Genomic DNA, 12,057 nt, shown 5'->3' on the forward strand with positions numbered 1-12,057 from the left:
GTGATTTTTGCACGTTGATTTTGTATCCTGAGACTTTGCTGAAGTTGTTTATCAGTTTCAGGAGATTTTGGGCTGAGATGATGGGGTCTTCCAGATATACAATCATGTCATCTGCAAATAGAGACAATTTGATTTCCTCCTTTCCAATTTGGATACCCTTTATTTCTTTTTCTTGCCTGATTGCTCTGGCTAGAACTTCCAGTACTATATTGAATAGGAGTGGTGAGAGAGGGCACCCTTGTCTAGTGCCAGATTTCAAAGGGAATGCTTCCAGTTTTTGCCCATTCAGTATGATATTGGCTGTTGGTTTGTCGTAAATAGCTTTTATTGTTTTGAGATACGTTCCGTCAATACCTAGTTTATTGAGGGTTTTTAGCATAAAGGGTTGTTGAATTTTGTCAAAAGCCTTCTCTGCATCAATTGAGATAATCATGTGGTTTTTGTCTTTGGTTCTGTTTATGTGGTGAATTACGTTTATGGACTTGTGTATGTTGAACCAGCCTTGCATCCCCGGGATGAATCCTACTTGATCATGGTGGATGAGCTTTTTGATATGCTGTTGCAATCGGTTTGCCAGTATTTTATTGAAGATTTTTGCATCTATGTTCATCATGGATATTGGCCTGAAATTTTCATTTCTTGTTGAGTCTCTGCAGGGTTTTGGTATCAGGATGATGTTTGTCTCGTAAAATGATTTGGGAAGAATTCCCTCTTTTTGGATTGTCTGGAATAGTTTCAGAAGGAATGGTATCAGCTCCTCTTTGTATGTCTGGTAGAATTCAGCTGTGAACCCATCTGGACCTGGGCTTTTTTTGGGTGGTAGGCTCTTTATTGCTGCCTCGACTTCAGACCATGTTATTGGTCTATTCAGGGTTTCGGCTTCTTCCAGGTTTAGGCTTGGGAGGATGCAGGTGTCCAGGAATTTATCCATTTCTTCCAGGTTTACTAGTTTATGTGCATAGAGTTGTTTGTAATAATGTCTGATGATGGTTTGGATTTCTGTGGAATCTTTGGTGATATCCCCTTTATCATTTTTTATTGCATCAATTTGGTTATTCTCTCTTTTCTTTTTTATTAATCTGGCTAGTGGTCTGTCTATTTTGTCGATCTTTTCAAAGAACCAGCTCCTGGATTTATTGATTTTTTGAAGAGTTTTTTGTGTCTCTATTTCCTTCAGTTCTGCTCTGATCTTAGTTATTTCCTGTCTTCTGCTAGGTTTTGAGTTTTTTTGATCTTGCTCCTCTAGCTCTTTCAATTTTGATGATAGGGTGTCAATTTTAGATCTCTCCTTTCTTCTCATGTTGGCACTCATTGCTATATATTTTCCTCTAGAGACTGCTTTAAATGTGTCCCAGAGATTCTGGTATGTTGTGTCTTCGTTCTCATTGGTTTCGAAGAACATCTTTATTTCTGCCTTCATTTAATTGTTTATCCAGTCAACATTCAAGAGCAAGTTGTTCAGTTTCCATGAAGCTGTGCGGTTCTGAGTTAGTTTCTGCATTCTGAGTTCTAACTCGATTGCGCTGTGGTCTGAGAGACTGTTTGTTATGATTTCTGTTCTTTTGCATTTGCTGAGGAGTGATTTATTGCCAATTATGTGGTCAATTTTAGAGTAGGTGTGATGTGGTGCTGAGAAGAATGTATATTCTGTGGATTTGGGGTGGAGAGTTCTGTAAATGTCTATTAGGTTTGCTTGTTCCAGGTCTGTATTCAGGTCCTGGATATCCTTGTTGATTTTCTGTCTGGATGATCTGTCTAATATTGACAATGGGGTGTTAAAGTCTCCCACTATTATTGTGTGGGAGTCTAAGTCTCTTTGTAAGTCATTAAGAACTTGCCTTATGTATCTGGGTGCTCCTGTATTGGGTGCGTATATATTTAGGATCGTTAGCTCTTCTTGTTGCAGTGATCCTTTTACCATTATGTAATGTCCTTCTTTGTCTCTTTGGATCTTTGTTGCTTTAAAGTCTATTTTATCAGAGATGAGAATTGCAACTCCTGCCTTTTTTTGCTCTCCATTTGCTTGGTAGATCTTCCTCCATCCCTTTATTTTGAGCCTTTGTGTATCCTTGCATGTAAGATGGGTTTCCTGGATACAGCACACTGATGCGTTTTGGCTTTTTATCCAATGTGCCAGTCTGTGTCTTTTGATTGGGGCATTTAGTCCATTTACATTTAGGGATAGTATTGTTATGTGTGAATTTGATACTGTCATTTTGATGCTACCTGGCTGTTTTGTTGGTTAGTTGATGCAGATTCTTGATTGTGTTGATGCTCTTTTACCATTTGGTGTGTTTTTGGAGTGGCTGGTACTGGTTGTTCCTTTATATGTGTAGAGCCTCTTTCAGGAGTTCTTGTAGAGCAGGTTTCATGGTGATGAAATCTCTGAGTGCTTGCTTGTTCACAAAGGATTTTATTTTTCCTTCACTTATGAAGCTTAGTTTAGCTGGATAGGAGATTCTGGGTTGAAAGTTCTTTCCTTTAAGGATGTTGAATATTGGCCCCCAATCTCTTCTGGCTTGTAGGGTTTCTGCTGAGAGATCTGCTGTGAGTCTAATGGGCTTCCCTTTGTGGGTAACCCGACCTTTCTCTCTGGCTGCCCTTAGCATTTTCTCTTTCATTTCAACCCTGGTGAATCTGACGATTATGTGCCTTGGGGTTGCTCTTCTTGAGGAATATCTTTGTGGTGTTCTCTGTATTTCCTGGATTTGAATATTGGTCTGCCTTGCTAGGTTGGGGAAGTTTTCCTGGATAATATCCTGAAGAGTATTTTCCAGCTTGGATTCATTCTCTTCATCACATTCAGGTACACCTATCAGACGTAGATTAGGTCTTTTCACATAGTCCCACATTTCTTGAAGATTTTGTTCATTCCTTTTTGTGCTTTTTTCTCTGTTCTTGCCTTCTCTTTTTATTTCATTGAGTTGATCTTCGACCTCTGATATCCTTTCTTCTGCTTGGTCAATTCGGCTGTTGAAGCTTGTGCATGCTTCACGAAGTTCTTGTGTTGCGTTTTTCAGCTCCATCAATTCACTTATACTCCTCTCTATGCTGTCCATTCTCGTCAGCAGTTCGTCCAATCTTTTTTCAAGGTTCCTATTTTCTTTGCGTTGGGTTAGAACATGTTCTTTTAGCTCACTGTAGTTTCTTACTACCCACCTTCTGAAGTCTGATTCTGTCATTTCATCACCCTCCTTCTCCATCCGGTCTGGTTCCCTTGCTGGTGAGGAGTTGTGATCCCTTTTAGGAGGAGAGGTGTTCTGGTTTCGGGAGTTTTCATCCTTTTTGCGCTGGTTTCTTCCCATTTTTGTGGGTTTATCCACCTGTTGTCTGTCTCTGTCCCAGGGAGTTGGAGCTTTATGAGTTTCCGTTGCACTACTGCCTTTTTTGATTTTTCTTTCAGGTCTGACCCGCCCAGCTAGCAGCACGCCTAGCCACTGCCTGCCCGCAGGGGCTTTGCTGAGCTGCTGTGGGCTCCGCCCAGCTGCCCTGAGCTCTTCCCTGTAATCCTTTTTATATGGGCATAGTTAGAACTGTCTGGGCAATGGTGGCCCCGCCTCTGTTATGGCGGACTCTCTCTGTTGTGGCAGGTTGCCTCGGCAATGGCGGGTTGCCTCGGTAATGGCAGCCTGCCTCCATAGCGGTGGAGAGTCTCAGTAATGGCGGAAGCCCCTCCCCCACAGAGCCGGACCGTCCCGGTTCAGCTGTGCTTGGTTTGGAGGGCTCAACCCAGAGGGTTTCCAATTACTGTTTTTGTTTTCGTTGTTGTTGGGGGTGGAGGGGTGGGACCAACGGAGCCTGATCACCTGGCTCCCTGACTCAGAGTCTTTTCTTTTAAGTTGAACGACCCCGCGTTTGGGTCGCCTGCTGAAAAGGCGCCGGGATCTCCCGTGCTGCGACTCACGGAGTCGGCTCGAACTGTGGCGCCGGCTCCTGGCGGATTTTTTGCCTAGGAATTTCCTGGCCTGACTCGCTATTTCAGATGAATGGGCAACTCTGCCGCCTCAGGGCTCTGATCGCCAGCTAAGAGGGCTCCCAGACCAGTGGCTTTTGTACAGAGAACCGCAGCAACAGGGCGTGGTCACAGCAGCCGCGTGGGCGGAATCAGCCCCACGGGGGCCAAAACAGCCGCACCGGCTGGGACTGCGACGCTGGCGACCCCTCTGCCTGGGTATCTCCTGGTCTGTGGGCAATAAGAGTTCGTCTGGAAATGCGGCGTCCACTCACCCTCTGCACCTTCACTGGGAGCTGAAGTCCTGAGCTGTTCTTAGGCGGCCATCTTCCCAGCATCCCCCACTTTTTCTTACATCCAAATAATGTTGCAGCAGAAACATCATTGTCTACATAACTTTGTGACCTTGTCTAAATATCTCAGAAGGTAAATTTCTAAAAGGAGAAATGTAGTTTAAGAAGATACTGGCATTTAAAATTCTGTCAATCATTCACAAATAACCTTCCACAAAGTTTATAGTAACGTGAACTCCTGTCAACACTGAGCAAAAATGCCAGTTCCCCCACAGCCTTGTCATAATGGGTTAACAACTAAATTTAAAAGTTGTGCCAGCCACTTATATGAAACTAGTGTCTCTTTGATGGTGTAATATTTATTTATCTGGCCATCAGTGGGATCAGTCACCTATTCCTTTCTTTTCTGAATGTTAGTATCTTTGCACTAAATACTTCTGTATATCCTCTATTTTGCTATTGAGTTTTTTCTTATTGATTTGTAGGTGTTCTTTACATATGACAGGCACTAACACTTTGTTACATATGCTTCCTATGTTACATATTACTATTTTCTTCCAGTTTGTTATCTGCCTTTTTATTAGGATGGGTGGCTCTCACGCATCCTAACATACACAGTGTAGAACAGAGCTTCCTTTAGGCTGCAGCCTCGGGATTGACTTTCCCCAAACATTGGTTCTTTGGTTGAACAGCCTCAACAGGCAGTTTGAAAACAGACAAACACAAGGCCACATACTCAGTCCCCCATAATCTCTCCCTTAAAAAAAAAAAAACACCTTTTGTTTTCAAATGACTAAAACAACAACACACTAGAAAATCTTAAAAATACCAAAAGGTTTAAAGAGAGAGACAGAAACCATCCTGCATGTGTTGTTGGCATCTTACATGAGAGGAAACAGAAAGGAGGCAGAGTGGTATGTTGGCAAATAGTATTGGCAAGTAGGAGTATGCCTTACAAATCTCACAAGAAACAACAAGGAGGGATGGTTATTCTTAAATCCTCACCATTGGTTCACACAGAATTCCACTGTGGAACCGCTTGTTTGCAAGTGAAATCTGCACAAGAGGTTCTTCTGTGTTCTCTGTGAGATGCTGAGTTCCTAGGTTACTGAAAACATCTTGACTCCAGGGAACAACATACTTATATTGTGCTCAACTTTGAAAAATATAATAGATATTGACATTGAAAAATGAGTAAGAATAATAAGTATTGCACCAGGATTTGCATGTCTTGAATTCTAGTTGCAATTCTACCATTTCTAATATGTATGTGTGTGGATAGATGATGGATGTATGGATGGATGAATGGATGGGTGGGTGGATGGATGGAGGTTGGTTGGTTGGGTGAATAGATGGGTGGATGGATGAATGAGCAGATGGATAGATGGATGGATGGTTGGGTGGATGGATGGGTGGATAGATGAATGTGTGGGTGGATGGATAGATGGATGAATGGATGGATGGATGGATGGATGGATAAATGGATGGGTGGGTGGATGGATGGAGGCTGGTTGGTTGGGTGGATAGATGGGTGGACGGATGAATGAGCAGATGGATAGATGGATGGATGGTTGGGTCGATGGATTGGTGGATAGATGAATGGGTGGATGGATAGATGGATGAATGAATGGTTGGATGGTTGGATGGATGGATGGATGGACGGGTGGATGGAAGGATGAACAGTTCGGTGTGTAGATAAATGGGTGGACGGTTGGGTGGATGGATGAATGGGTGAATGGATGAATGGGTGGATGGATGGATGGATGGGTAGATGGATGGATTCATGGATGGATGGATGGATGGATGGATGGATAGATGCATGGATGGAAGGGTGGATGGATGGATGGCTAAATAGATATAGAGACATAGATAACATCTTTATCAAGATACGATTCACACAATTCTACTATTTCTAAGCCTCGGTTTTATCTATAAAATGTGGAAAATTTTTGTGTGCCTGACAAAGAAATAATGAAGACTAACCCATTCTCCTTACCTGTTCTATTTTTTCCATACCACTTATAATCTTGTTTTTAAATGGTAGTTTTTAAAACGGATTCATTTGAAAAATCCACCTAGATAAAAGGCCCAACCTCTTGATCATGTTGTTACCTATAGTTTATTTCCTAACAGCTTTATTGAGATAAAATTATATGCTATAAAGGCCAGGAGCGGTGGCTCTAATCCGAGCACTTTGGGAGGCCAAGAGAGGTAGATCACTTAAGGTCAAGAGTTCAAGACCAGCCTGGCCAACATGGTGACACCCTGTCTCTACTAAAAATACAAAAATTAGCCTAGTGTGGTGGTGCATGTCTGTAATTCAAGCTACTTGGGAGGCTGAAGCAGGAGAAACCCTTGAACCCCTGAGGCAGAGGTTGCAGTGAGCCAAGATCGTGCCACTGCAGTCCATCTTGGGCAACAGAGCATTACATATAAATGAAATATTTATATTCTGAACATTTCATATAAATGGGATCACACACTGTGGTCTTTTGCCTGACTTCTCTCACTGGATGTGATTTTTGGGGGTTCATCCATGTGGTAGCATGTATGCAGTGAGGTTTTCAATGCTCCTAGACTTAGTGAAACCTCCTGTGCACAGGGCCTAGAGGAGGTAAATCAAGGCATTATTTCCTTACTGCTGCCATCATCTGACATGAGAGGAGGGGCCAGAGTCAAAGAGTGGAGGTGGGAATGACGCAGGAAGATCCAGAGACATACGGAAGACCCCAAGATCTACAAGAAATGAGACCTGGGGGACCAGGACGGTGACTCCCACCTGTGATTCCAGCACATTGGGAGGCCAAGGTGGGTGGATCATTTGAGGTCAGGAGCTCATGACCAGCCTGGTAAACATGACAAAACACCATCTCTGATAAAAATACAAAAAATCAGGCCAGGTGCAGTGGATCATGCCTGTAATCTCAACACTTTGGGAAGCTGATACAGGCAGATCATGAGGTCAGGAGTTTGAGACCAGCCTGGCCAACATGGTGAAACCCCATCTCTACTAAAAATACAAAAATTAGCCAGGTGTGGTGGCACATGCCTGTAATCCCAGCTACTCAGGAAGCTGAGGCAGGAGAATCACTTGAACCCAGAGGCAGAGGTTGCAGTGAATCAAGATTTTGCCACTGCACTCCAGTCTGGGTAACAGAGCAAGACTCTGTCTCAGAAAATAAAAAAAGAAAGAAAGAAAGAAAAAATTAGCCAGACATGGTGGCACGCACCTGTAGTCTCATCTGCTTGGGAGGCTGAGACAGGAGAATCGCTTGAACCCAGGAGGCTGAGCTTGCAGTGGGCTGAGATCCCACCACTGCACTCCAGCTTGGGGCAGAGAGGGAGACTCTGTCTTAAAAGAAAGAAAAGGAAGGAGATTGGGGGTCAGCTAGCACCAAGGCTGGCCAGGGATGGTCAATTTCACACCTGAACACCTGGGAAGAGAGATGCAACCCTCAAGTCAAAGCAAGGGGGTCGGGGAGGAAAAGAAGCCAGTTTCCCCAGAAAGACGACCACCCAGTGGGGTCTGCAGTACAATCAGCAAGCCCTGGTGTGCTGGGTCTGAGGACTTGGTCGACACAAACCAGGACAACCCTGGGCAACCAAGGTCGGGCTGGTCACTCTGAGTACAGAGTTCCCAAGGAGGGCGCCAAGGTTTGATTCATCAGTAGGTGGTTTGAAATGAAGGTCAGAGGAGGACGGAAAAGAAATATGGCCCCTGACTGATGGGAGAGAGTTCTGCAGGGCTGGTGTCTGGGGCTCCTGCCCTTTTCCCAGCCTGGGGAACAGGCCCTTTGACTGCTCTGTCCGACCCTGTGCAATTCACCAGGTGTTGACTTTAAAAGGAAAACAAACCTCAAGATGTGTGTTTAAGTCTGTTTACTACCTGTCGCTCTGCTGAGAGCCGAGTCAGGATGGTTTATTTCAGTGTGACTTTTTAATCTGACATCTTTCAGGCTGTGCCCAGGGAGCTGATGAGGATGTAAAGGCCAGTTGTAATTCAGCCAGACTCTCCCAGTGGACAAACAACACTGTCACCAGGCCCCGGCCACCCTCTCATGCCCTCATTAAGCCTAGGGAAATAGTTTGTGCTGGAGTGACCCACTAGGTTTCTAAGCAGCCTGTGAAGCACCATATTTCTGCTGCACAAATTGTGCCTGGGAACATTTTACGTCACATCAGGCTGTTTGTAAATACAGAAATGGCATTTCTTCTCTGGCTTCAATCTGGATGCTTTTTATTTCATTTTCATGTCCAGTCACCCTGGCTTGAACTTGCAGTAACAATAATGAATGGAAGCAGCGAGAGCAGCCACCCTTATCTTGTCCCTGCTCTTTATTTATTTTCTTGAGACAAGGGTCTGGCTCTGTCTCCCAGGCTGGAGTGCAATGGCATGATCTCAGCTCCCTGCAACCTCTGCCTCCCAGGATCAAGCAATTCTCTTGCCTCAGCCTCCTGAGTAGCTGGGACTACAGGCACCTGCCACTACGCGCAGCTGATTTTTGTATATTTAGAAGAGATGGGGTTTCACCATGTTGCCCAGGCTGGTCTCAAACTCCTGACCTCTCAAATGATCCACCCACCTCAGCCTCCCAAAGCACTGGGATTATAGTCTTGAGCCACTATGCCCAGCCTTAATTTTTTTTTTCAAACAGGGTTTCACCCTGTCACCCAGACTGGAGTGCAGTGGTGTGATCACAGCTCACCGCAGCCTTGAATTCCTGGACTTAAGTGATCCTCCCACCTCAGCCTCCCAAGTAGCTGGGACTACAACCATGCACCACTGTGCCTGGCTAATTTTTTAATTTTTTGCAGAACTAGGGTTTTGAACTCTGGATTCAAGTGATCCTCCTGCTTTGGGCTCCCAAGGTGCTGGTATTACAGGCATGAGCCACTAAGCCTGGCCCTGATTTATTTTTTATTTTTTGAGACAGGGTCTTGCTCTTTTGCCCCAGGCTGGAGTGCAGTGGTGCAATCATGGCTCACTACAACCTCAAACTCCCAGGCTCCAGCTATCTTCCTGCCTCAGCCTCCTGAGGAGCTGGGACTACAGGCGAGCACCACTGTGGCTGGTTAATTTTTTTTTTTTTTTTTTTTTTTTTTTTTTTTTTACAGATGGAGCTCACCATCTGTCCCAGGTTGATCTTCAACTCCTGGGATCAAGCTGTCCTCCCTACTTGGCCTCCCAAAGTGCTGGGATTACAGGCATGGGCCACGGCTCCCTGTCTTGTTCTTGGCTTGGGGGAAAAGCACCCAGTCTCTCACCGTTGAGTATGGTAGTAGCTGCGGGATTTTTCCTGATTTACTTAATCACGTGGAGGAAATTTTCTTCTGTCTGTAATTTGTTGAGTGTTTTTGTCACGAAGAGTGTGGAATTTTGTCTACATCTATTAAAATGATCATGTGGGTTGAGTGTGGTGACTCCTGCATGTAATCCCAAATCCCTGACTCTACAAAAACAATACAAAATACAAAAATTAGCCAGATGTGGTGGCACATGCCTGTAGTCCCAGCTACTCAGGAGGCTGAAGCAGGAAGATCAATTGAGCCCACGAGGTGAAGGCTGCAGTGAGCTATGATCTCACCACTGCACTCCAGCCTGGGCAACAGAGCAAGACCCTGTCTTAAAAAAGAAAAAGAGAAAAAATGAGTTTCTGGGCTAATTCTATCACAACTTATTTCATCAGCCTCTATACCACGTAAACATCCTTTTCCATTCTAAAGCCGCTTCTTGGTTTTCTCCAGGCTAGATCAAGACTTTCTGTATTTTCCCTTTAAGTGGTTTCTAATTCCTCCACGTGCAGGTGTTCAAATCCTCCCACAAGGGCCAGGCGCAGTGGTCCATGCCTGTAATCCCAGCACTTTTGGAGGCTGAGGTGGAAGAATCATTTGAGCCCAGGAGTTTAAGAGCAGCCTGGGCAACATGGAGAGAACCCATCTCTACTAAACATACAAAAATTAGCTGGGCATGGTGATGAGCACCTGTGGTATTCACAGCTACTTGGGAGCCTGAGGAGGAAGGTGGCTTGAGCCTGAGAGGTCAAGGCTGCAGTGAGCCAAGATCGTACCACTCCACTCCAGCCTGGGTGACAGAGTGAGACCCTGTCTCCAAAAACAAACAAAAAACCAAAATAGACCTCCACCAATATCTAAGCACCCCTGAGTTCTCTAGGAAGAAAAGTGCTCACCCCAGATGAGGCAGCCAGAGCCTGGTCACATCATCCCTGCTCCCTGAGCCCAGAGCCAGGCATCAGCCCGCCCTCCCTCTCTCCACCGAAGGGTCACCAGCCACCCACAGCCTCCACTCCTGCTGTGTCTAACCCTGATGTCAATTCTATTCCGGGGCTGCGATGAAGATAGCAGTCACCTAGCAGTGGTTCTCAACCAGGTGATCCTGCCCCAGGGGACACTGGGTGATGTCTGGGGACATTCGTGGTTGTCATGACTGGGGGTGCCTCTGGCATGGAGTGGGTGGGGGCCAGGGATGCGGCTCAGCACCCTGCAGTGCCCAGGACAACCCCACCCCAGAGAATGATCTGGCCTCCATACACAGAGTGCAGAGCAGGAGAGACCTGTGTTCATTGCTGGAAAAAATATTGAATCTGCTCCCTACTCACACTCAGCAACAGAATACGTTTGCAACAGGGCAGACAGTGTAAACCAGGGCACCCCATCTCCCGGGGAGCGCAGGGAGGACGGCGAGCTGGCATCCGGGACAGTGGCGGTGGCGGCGCGGCCCACGTGACCCAGTGCCACGACCCGGGCCCCGCCGCCCTGGCCCAGCCACGGGATGCGCACCCCGCTGTTGGTGCTGCTGGCCGCCTGCGCGCCGGCCGACACACCCTGGTGCCTCTAGAAGGTGATGCCCTAGGGCCCCAGGGCGGGTGGCGGGCGCCTGTGCTTCCGTAGGCCCGTGCAGCTTCCCCTGCCAGGCCCTGGGCTGCACACACCCCGGCCAGCCGCTCCCTGCGGCGCCAGCATCCTGCGCAACCACGGCGTCCTCCTGCAGTGGCCTGGCCCTGGCCGCCGCGCGCCCCGTGCGCGCCTTCGCTCTCAACTGCTCGTGCCGCGGCACCTACACGCGCTTCCAGTACGAGTGCTTGCTGCTTGGGGCCTCCTGCCGTGACTACCTGCTGCCCGACGTGCTCGATGGCGTCCTCTACCGCCTGTGCCTGCAGCAGCTGCCGCTGTGCGCCTGGCCCGCCGCCCCCACGCCGGAGCCCCCCACCCCCAGCCCGCCGAGCTAGCCGGGTGCGTGGAGTTCACCGCCTAGCCAGCCGGCATGGTGCCCATGACAGCTGTGGGCGGCTCCATCTGCGTCATGCTGGTGGTCATCTGGTGGCCTACATCACCGAGAACCTCATGCGCCTGGCCCTCAGGTGCCCCGGCCTGCGCAGACACCCCTGAAGCGCGAGGCCACCTGCCCAAGCTTGCCGGAGCTCCCAGGTTCTCCGTCCGCTCTCAAGTCCTCGTTCTTGCTGCTTCCTTGAGGGCCTGCCAGCGACGACCACGGCACCTTCGCATCAGTGCACGCCCCTCCCAGGTGAGCATCAGACTCCCACACTCCGGCTCTCGATTGGCCCGTGGGCCTGCCCTGCTGTGCCAGCCTCATCCAGAGGCCTTCCTAGAGGCGGCCAGGGCATGGCGCCCCTTCCAGCAAGAGCCATGGACATTCCAGATCACCCCGCACCTCCATCCTGTGCCAAATTGTCCAAGATGGGCCGGGGCCATTGCTGGCTCACTGTGTGCTTTGCAGGCCCGGGGTGCAGCCCTTGGAGCCTGCGCTCCCCGCCCCACCCCACTGGGCTTAGG

The 12,057-nt window shown here is 47.7% G+C and overlaps 1 pseudogene; it reads left to right on the forward strand.

The window, feature by feature from the left end:
• The first annotated feature begins 11,035 nt into the window (after positions 1-11,035).
• Positions 11,036-11,652, forward strand: LOC101041417 (fibronectin type III domain-containing protein 10-like; annotated as a pseudogene).
• Positions 11,653-12,057: the final 405 nt, after the last annotated feature.

Source organism: Saimiri boliviensis, chromosome 1 (genome assembly GCF_048565385.1).
Source record: "Saimiri boliviensis isolate mSaiBol1 chromosome 1, mSaiBol1.pri, whole genome shotgun sequence".
In the NCBI taxonomy this organism is placed as follows: domain Eukaryota; kingdom Metazoa; phylum Chordata; class Mammalia; order Primates; family Cebidae; genus Saimiri; species Saimiri boliviensis.